Genomic DNA, 9,606 nt, shown 5'->3' with positions numbered 1-9,606 from the left:
GCACCCCTCCTCTCTGATGTTACAAAAGGGTTTGCAATCAAGAGTAAAGCTGAGGGCTTCCCTGGTGGCACAGTGGTTGAGAGTCCGCCTGCTGATGCAGGAGACACAGGTTCATGCCCCGGTCCGGGAAGATCCCACATGCCGCGGAGTGGCTGGGCCCCTGAGCTATGGCTGCTGGGCCTGCATGTCAGGAGCCTGTGCTCCGCAACAGGAGAGGCCACAGCAGTGAGAGGCCCAAGTAACGCAAAAAAAAAAAAAAAGAGTAAAGCTGAAAGAAAAACAAATGTGAATAGTTTGCACTCAAAAGGGAAACAGTTGCTGAAGCCTCCATTTGTCAGCCAAGGCATCATTAGTTCTGCCCAGTGGGAAATGCACCTGTTCGCATGGCAAGATTAAGAATTGTAATGAATCATGTTATAGTTACTATCAGGATAATGATTTTCATAATTTTAGAGCAATTTTACTTCCATTACCTCATTTCATCCTTGCTGTAAGTCCAGAGAGGTAGACAATATTATTCACATTTTATAGCGGAAAATAGCAGTCTTGATAAAATGACTTACCCAACACACTTGGCCAACAAGTTAAGAGCTGAAATCAGAAGGTCATTTTTCTTATCACCATCTTTGTAAGTTTTAGAAAGAATGAAAGTTCCCTAAGAAAGAATGTGGTAGGTTTGTGCACGGCTTCACTCTGCCTGGCCAACCTGCCCTGGGTACCAAGAAGGCTGGACCAGTGTATATTGAGAGAGGATTTCTGGAGTTCATGCAGTGTGAGGGGAATTCTAACTAGACATCTGATCACTTTTCTGTGATTGGAGATTATATGCTTTGTTAATAGGGATTCCATCACTCAAAAACCTTCAGAGTGTTTTGGAAATTTAAGGAGAACATATAAAAATTACAAAGTAGCTTTTCTAACATAGACTGTGAATAGAAAAAGTGACTTTGCAAGCTTGTACAGAAGTATAAATGGAGTAATGCGACTGGGAAGATTTTCGAAGAGTGAACGCTCTGCCTTCCCTACCATGACCTTGGTTCTTAATTAAAGGCAAACATGGCTTCACGAGAACCATACATTCTTCCCCTGAGTTAACAGCATACCCTCCACGGAACCATTAAAGTCCATGCTTTTCACAGCATTAGACTCATCTCTCAATCTAATTCTCAATATAACACTGGATCTTTTAGAAAAAAATGTATTTGAAATCTCTTGGTTTGGGAAGATAAAGAATCTTGCAAATCAGCTTACTCATTGGGGAGAACATCTTGCACCCTAACAAACATCCCCTGGCTTCCGGTTCTTACTAGCAAAAGGGACTTTGAACAGCAATGTCTTCATAGGTATATTTTTCCCACATGCATTTACACAAACATAGGAAAATACCTGGAAGCCATTTAAAAGAATATTTTGTTGTAGTCGATGGTTTGGATTGCTGTCAAAAAGACTTTTTTTAAAAACTCAGCTTCTCAAAGTCATGGTGATTTTCACTTACTTGGTGATTTTCACCGCATCCATACACAATGGAGATACATTTGCAACCAAACTTCCCTCCTACTCACTAATTTTAAGATGTTCTTCAAGAGACAGATTTTTTAAATGCTTGACTATTTTAGTTAAATTCATCAGAATGTTGGCCTCTACCTAGTTGCTATTTCATTACTTTGCTACATTCTTCCTATCACTCAGAACACATCAAACTTTTATTTCACTATTGATCTTCCAGAAATTTTATCCAATTTACCCCTTGTTCCAATCTCTACTGTCTTAGGGTTATATTCTATTTTATCGTCCCAACGATTTGATTTACTACCCAACTGAGTTGATCATTACATAGTTACCCTCCCCCAATTAAAAACCATGATATGTGGAATGCTGCCAATTTTCTTAAGTAATGAATGTTCTAATTCCCACAAAGTCTTTACTGATAAAGGCAGCAAAAAAGACTAGCGACAACATAGCCTATGCAGTCAATTCTTTCTAACTAGGATGTTTTCCATGAAACATCAACTTTCTAATGCTACACCCTGCTGTTCTGATTATTGTATAGTATTTAAAAATTGATAAAACATTACAATCCATTCAGAGAGTAACACTTCAAATTTAAAAAAGAATAATCTCTTCGAGAATACTAACGTTCCAGCAAGATCATGTATAAACAAGGATGAAGTGTATCTTCTCCCCATGGATCTTGACCAATGAGAAGCATGGAATTCTATTTCCAAGTGGCCAGTGAGTTACCTACCCAAGTACAAATGTGAAGTAAATACACCCTCAAGAAGCCGAAAGTAAAATAAATGGTCACAGTTTGCAGAACTGTCTCCCTGAAGGATACCTCACGGGTATGAACTGAAATAGACACTTCTGATCAAGAAGCTGTGAGACTGGGGGAACCTAATCATGTTTTCTGTCCATTCTGTTTCATGAAACTCTCAGACTTCATATTTTTATATGACAAACAGACCATGAAATAACCCACAGGCATTTAGGAGACTTTCAGCACCCTGAGGGAGGAATTGTGCTGCTCCCCCAGTTACTCTCTGGGGTCTGAATGGTCGGGGTGGGGGAGGCAGGGGGGGTGCCCATAACAGCTGGACAAGAGTGGCTTCTCTGTGACACACCACCCTGGGCTCAGGCCACCTTCCTGGAGCCGTCCCTCACTGTCAGCCATGGACATTCACCTTAGAAGAGGAAAGCCTTCTCTGGCCACGATGGAAAAGACCCAGGTTCTACATGCAGAGACAGTTCTGTCATCGGTCCTCTGTTTCACCAAGAACTGGTGGTCAGCCATGGCAGGCGTGGCCTGGCAGAGGCTTTAGGATGACAGCCCTACCAGAGTCTGTTACTTTATACTTGTGACCATGCAAAGATTAAGCCTCATTCTTCTTTTTTCATAAAATCTTAGGCTCAGTTTAAAGATATCCACATTTAAAGTCAAAGATATCCTAGTTGGAAAAGGGGCAGCTATCTGGTCTGATTAGTTCTTAGGGCTAGTAACCTAGTATTCGATCCTTCATCAAAGATTTGTGGGATCCTACTGTGTGCCAGACACCACAGGCCCCCAGGATTCTGCAATCAAGAGAACAAAAGGGCTGCTCTTCTAAGAGCCCATGTTACAGTGGGAGAGAGCCAATAAACAAATAGACCATCAATATGTGCTCTCTTGGAGGATGTGAAGTTCTACAAAGATATATGGTGGGGAAATGGGATAAGAAGTGCCCGTGAGTGGGGCGTGGGAGGAATGGGGCACCTGGAAGTGGCCAGCGAAGCCACGTGTGCTGATGACACCAGAGCTGAGATCTGATGAAAGAGAAGAGGCTGCTCTGGACGGTCCATGAGTACAGTTCCAAGTGGATGGTCCAAGAGCAGGGACCACTAAGTGCTGTGGTGCCGATCATCTGCTCGATAAATAGCCCATCAAACGTGCTGGGAGTTAAAACACAGGCACGTGCACAATCCTGATAAGTTTTAGTTTTGAAATCCACATTAGACACACCAGCTGCCTGCACCCAAGGCACAGCAAATCCTTTCTTACAGAGGGTCTCTGTCTTTCTGTTGGATTTCCACAACTTATTATACAAAGCGCATCTCTCAGTGACTTCAAGGGATTCTCTGGTAGCTGCAGGAAGAACACTTTGTCCTGGATGACTGGTGAAAAGGGGGAGGTTATGGCTTCTTCCTCTTGAGCCATTAACCACCTGTGTGCTCTTCCCATGCTGAGCTTCTGCAGAGTTTTCAACTGTCATAACTCCTACCATCCATCTCTGCCCAACAGGTATAAATATTGTCAAATATTTGTCAACATCAAGGGCTTTAAGGCTTAATGATTTATCATCCTTCTAATCTTTAAGAGGGTTTATGAACTTGAAAAAAATTTTGAAGCTGAGAAATATCACACCAAAAATATCAATGGACTTCAAATTACCTTTTTAAGTTCAAAATGCAATATTTTAAGTATTTAATTTATAAGTTTTTTAACTTCTAATTGTGGAAGATATTTCAAAACTCATTTGTTTACAAAGCATGCATTACCTCAGTGCCAGCAAGGAGCTAGCTACTTGCCAACTAAGTAGAAAATTGTGGCTTCTGTAAGACCTTAAAACCTAATGGTGATAATGTTTGCAAACATGAACCTGTATCGCAGGTAAAATATTCTGGACAAAATTATTCCTACATTCAATATTTCTGGTTGCTTTTTGTGAAGGGTACATTTTGAAAAGTAGCAAAGACAAAACATTAAAGATGAAACGTTGAAAATCTCTTTTTACTCACAGGCAGAGTAAGGGAAATAGATGTGACACAGATAAAGAAAGATGCTCTGAAGAAATAGTAATACAGATATTTCCTTCCTTTTCCCCATATAAGTATACTTCAATCTTCCAAGGTCAGGCTTAATAAACTTAGAAATCTCTAAAGCCTCAATACCTGGAGCATGGTAAGTACTTGGTAAATATTGACAGAATGGAAGGGAGGGAGGGAGGCAGACACTCCATTAAGAGTACATGCGTTCCAAAATGTGTATTGAGATTATCAGGATCCAGTAACACCCTCACCCCAGTGGGTTCCAAATAAATGGAGAAGAAGACAGGCATCAGATGGGCATCAAAATACGAACTTCACACTTGGTGAGACTGGATGGAAGACAGGACTTGGCCGTGGTGCCAGCAGGAGGTATAATCCTAGGACGCACCGTGGGCCACTGGTCCAGTGCAGCCCTTCCTGAGCTTGCTGTGTAAATAATCCATCACTGCCTGTCTCCTTGCTGAGTCATGAGAGTGGAGACTGACAGACGGAAGGCTAGAGCTATTCCCATAAGGCAGGCTCTAGGACGCATCCCTATTTTCCACCCTACGTGGAAAGGCAGCGAAAGAATTTAGCCAATGTTTGGGCCAGACCTGCCTGAGAGGGAGCAGGGAATGTCATTCTCTCACCATATTACCCACCAGTGGGTGTATCAACACTACTTGCTGGCAAGGACTATGTAAAAATGGAGGATTCAAAGGTGGCCACATGGACACTTAAAGAACTAGGCATATGGTTGCTTTCACTGCCGACTCATTACTAACAAGGCCTTTTTCTCTTATCTTGATTTAAAAAAAAAAAGATGAGGGTGGAGGGACAGAAGAGTATTTCTCATTTTAAGCTAACAAAAAAATCTCCTGGAGATAGATAAGTACAACCTGTTCTTAATCAATTTTGGGAAAACGAGGAAAGGTGTTTTGAATGACTCTTAACCCAAAGAAAAAATGGAAATATTTGAACAGACTACCCACCAAAGATGAGACTTGGTGAAAAATAAACACCTGAAGAGATGTTTAATATTATTAACCATTAAGAAAATGCAAATTAAAACCTGATTACATACTAGAATAGCTAAAATTTAAAAACTGACCGCACAATGTGTTGACGAGAAGGTGAAGCAGTTTGAACTCTTGTGCACGGATGGTGGGAACGCAGAATGGAACAGCCACATTCGGAAACCGTTTGACAGGTGCTTTTTTTTTTTTAACATCTTTATTGGAGTATAATTGCTTTACAATGGTGTCTTAGCTTCTGCTGTATAACAAAGTGAATCACCTATACATATACATATATCCCCATATCTCCTCCCTCTTGCGTCTCCCTTCCTCCCACCCTCCCTATCCCACCCCTCTAGGTGGTCACAAAGCACCGAGTTGATCTCCCTGTGCTACGCGGCTGCTTCCCACTAGCTATCCATTTTATGTTTGGTAGTGTATATGTCCATGCCACTCTCTCACTTCGTCCCAGCTTACCCTTCCCCCTCCCCGTGTCCTCAAGTGCATTCTCTACGTCTGTGTCTTTATCCCTGTCCTGCCCCTAGGTTCTTCAGAACCATTTTTTTTTTAGATTCCATATATATGTGTTAGCATACGGTATTTGTTTTTCTCTTTCTGACTTACTTCATTCTGTATGACAGACTCTAGGTCCATCCACCTCACTACAAATAACTCAATTTCGTTTCTTTTTATGGCTGAGTAATATTCCATTGTATATATGTGCCACATCTTCTTTATCCATTCATCTGTCAGTGGACACTTAGGTTGCTTCCATGTCCTGACTATTGTAAATAGTGCTGCAATGAACATTGTGGTACATGTGTTTGACAGTTTCTTTTAAGTTAAACATACATTTATCACATGACTAAGCAGTCCCACCCTTAGACATATCCAAGAGAAATGAAAGCAGATGTCCAAAGACCTGTGCACACATGTTAATAGCAGCTTATTAATAATATAATAGTCTCAAACTGAAAACAAATCAATCTTGCAGAATAAAGAACGTTGCCCACCATCCAGTTCCACAAGAATCAAGTCATTAGCCACTGCAGTCAGTGACCCTCAACACACCCTGAAAGGAACTCAGAGTGAAGATCAGGATGAGGTAACTTGTGCTCTGGGAAAACAGACAGAACAGGTCCTTAGATAGTTAGAAATATTTCAGGAGAAATTTTTTATGAACCTAGATTCTTGCATCTTCCCATACTTAGAAAAGCACTGAAACCATTAAGTCAGCTATCTGTTCCCTCTGGCTAGCAGCAACCTTCTACTGAGAGGCATGTACACTTTGACCAAAATCACATACATGCTGACCTCGCCCACGCTCCCACCTTTTTGGAGCAGATCCTCAGCGCTATCTAAGAGGGTATCTCCCGGGCTGCAGTCCTCAGTCAATCCCCAAATAAAACTGAAACTCACAGCTCCCACGCTGTGCGGTTTTTTTCTGTAGACACTGCAATAAAAGATTAGGCAGTTGGGTCTGTGTCCCACGGGATGCCACGTGCCTCTGGGGAGTGGATTGGTCAAGAGCTCACGCTCTGGAGGCAAAGGGCTGGCTGTGAGGCTCGGGTTTGTGACTGCGTGAGCTAGTACTTCCTCCCTCCACCTCAGTGCCCAGGTCTTTCCTGTAGGCATCAGGACATGTCTCTCGGATTACATACTAACTGAGACAATTCAGGGAATACAGGGCCTGGTGAATAATAACGTAAATGCCAAGAAGTGACTGAGTCCACCCCAATTTATAAAGAACAAGTGACCCCTTCCACATCTGTTATTTGAGTCTATGATTAATAAAAAGTTCAGGCTGACGGAGCCTGTGTCACTTCTGGTTGAGAATCTTGCATCTCTAGAAAGGGCTGCTCAACCCCAAACCCTGTAATCAGAGCTCTGCCTGCCTGGGTGTCGCCTCCTGAGAGCTCAGCACCTGACACAAGGTGGAACTTTTTCTGTCTCTTTGAACAGCCAGGCTTCAAAGAATTTAGAGCAAAAGCTATTTTAGGCACTTTGGTTAAATTGACAGGGCTGCTCCTTTCCTTAAACTGCCTGTGAAATGTTACATATATTCCTGCTTAGGTTCCCCAACTCTGCTATTTCCTGAACTTTGTAACGTTGGGAAGACTGGTTCTTCACAATTGTTCTGCGTTCAGGAAGTTTGGCAGCGTGTTTAAAGCCAAAAGGAACCCAGTCTGCCCAACATGGCCTGTTTTAAAGGTCCCCACTGCCTGCGTAGTGAAAAAGATACAACAGTGGTAAATCAGAAATTCCCCAGGCTGCACAATTTCCAAACCTCAGAAACACAAATGTAAATGTGGATACGTTGTCAAAGGCAATATTTATGAAAAGGATAAATGATGGGACATCCTCAGTCTCACCACCATGAAGCAGTGGAATTCCTAATTCAACAGTTGCCAAGGGGATTCCCGAGCGGTCCAGTGGTTAGGATTTGGCGCTTTCACTGCCCAGGGCCCAGGTTCAATCCCTGGTATGGAAACTAAGATCCCGCAAGCTGCATGTCATGGCCAAAAAAAAAACAAATGTTGCCAAATGCCATCACAAGGACCAGCATCCACCAGATGGCATGAGAGTCACTCTGGGCACTTCTTGTACTCAAACAAGTGAACCAATAAAAAATGCTCTGGACAACCCTCCCAAAAGTCCGGTGCATGAAGCCTGCGGGGGGTCCAGGGGTCTGCATTTTAAACAATGTCCCCAGCTTGTTCTGATGTACAATGACATTTGGGAATAATACCCTGAACAGAGTCAGACAGAAGAACACCCTTACTTGGGCTTCCTTACAGACTTTTAAAAAATGTATTCAGAGACAGAAGATGTGATTGAAAATGCATTTTAAAATCTCTTCACAAGCAGGCCCTGACCACCTGCACTTAGAAACTACAAAGAGAAACTAAAAGATAATCTTCATGTATAAAATGTATTAAATCAAAACAAAAAATACCCTGTGGTTAGAAACCAGAACTTCTGGGTTTCAAGAGGTGGCTTCGGGCAGAGAATTTTATTCCTTAGCATTTCCTTTCCTTTGCATTGGAATGGAAATAAAAGCAAAGAGAATGTGTCCGAAATCTAAATAAAACCTATACCACAAACTCAAGTGCTAATTGAGAGACGGAATAAGCAGACAGCAGGCAGACTGACAATGACATAAAACTCACATGTCTGCAGCCACCAGCCCTGGAAGCCAAACCACAAGTCAGTAGCAATGGCCCCAGATGGCCAGGACTTGATCAATAACTGCCAGCTTCCCTGATTTCTGTCCGTTCTTGCAACTTAGGATCCACCAGCAGAAGCCAAATATACACCCCAAGCACTGCCAGGGAATGCGGCTTCCACCCAGGCCCTTCAGCAGCCTCCAGTCGGGGCCACCTGAAACCTTCCACTCTCAAGTTTTCCATTTCTCATCGGGCCCTTGAGTCTCTGCCCAGGGCAAGTGAGGGTGGTGGAGCTTCTTGCTACAGCAAGCTCTGAGCAAACAGCCTTTGCGTTTCTCATTAGGATGGTCTCTGTTTATGTGCACATCACCGTCAAAGTAACATAAAATAACAAGCAAAACCCATTCCTCCTACTGTTCAAGAGCTCCGTTCCACAGGGATGTCTCTGCCAGCGGCTACTCACTACAGCCTGAAGTTACAGAAGTAGGGGCTGGGGTGGGAGTGGCGGAGCAATTGTCCTGCTGTGAGAGAGGACTGGAAGCAGGAAAGATCTCCAGGCAGACAGGACAGGAAGGGCGGATGAAAGCTGCCTGAGGAAAGAGCTTGAATTTGCTAGAACACTTGGGTCACAGACGAGATGGACTGATGCTGATGACTTCAGTGGTTATGGGAGTGTATCTGAAGGACCGGCTCTGATAACGAGCAGGACCCTGGGGGGCTCCTGGACACAAAAGCCTTTCTGTGTCCCCCGTTTCTCGATTACAGGAAATAGGCTTCATTCAGCCTCCATGACCTTCCCTGAGGTCCAACGAGGAGGTTCACATAGATGCTAATCAGGGAAGAGAAGGGGATGCGGAGACAAGGGAGGAGCAGTCAGGAAACAACAGTGCAGCCTGGGGGCAGGGTCCCCGTCCCCCCTCGAGGGATACACACAGTACTTTTGAGCTGTTTTGCAGATACTGAAACCCACACCAGGTGGGAGAAGTTAACGGTTAGTAGTACGCTGCTCACAAGCACGTAGACCCCCCGACTCTCTGGAACCAGAAGGTTGATGATGCCGGCTCCCGATTACCTCACCGCCAGCCAATCAGAAGAACGTCCACGAGCTGACCACGCCCTCTTTGACCCATGACTATAAAACT

The sequence above is a fragment of the Mesoplodon bidens genome (assembly GCF_964165515.1).
Source record: "Mesoplodon bidens genome assembly, chromosome: 16".
Lineage (NCBI taxonomy): Eukaryota > Metazoa > Chordata > Mammalia > Artiodactyla > Ziphiidae > Mesoplodon > Mesoplodon bidens.
This window is presented reverse-complemented; position numbering follows the sequence as displayed.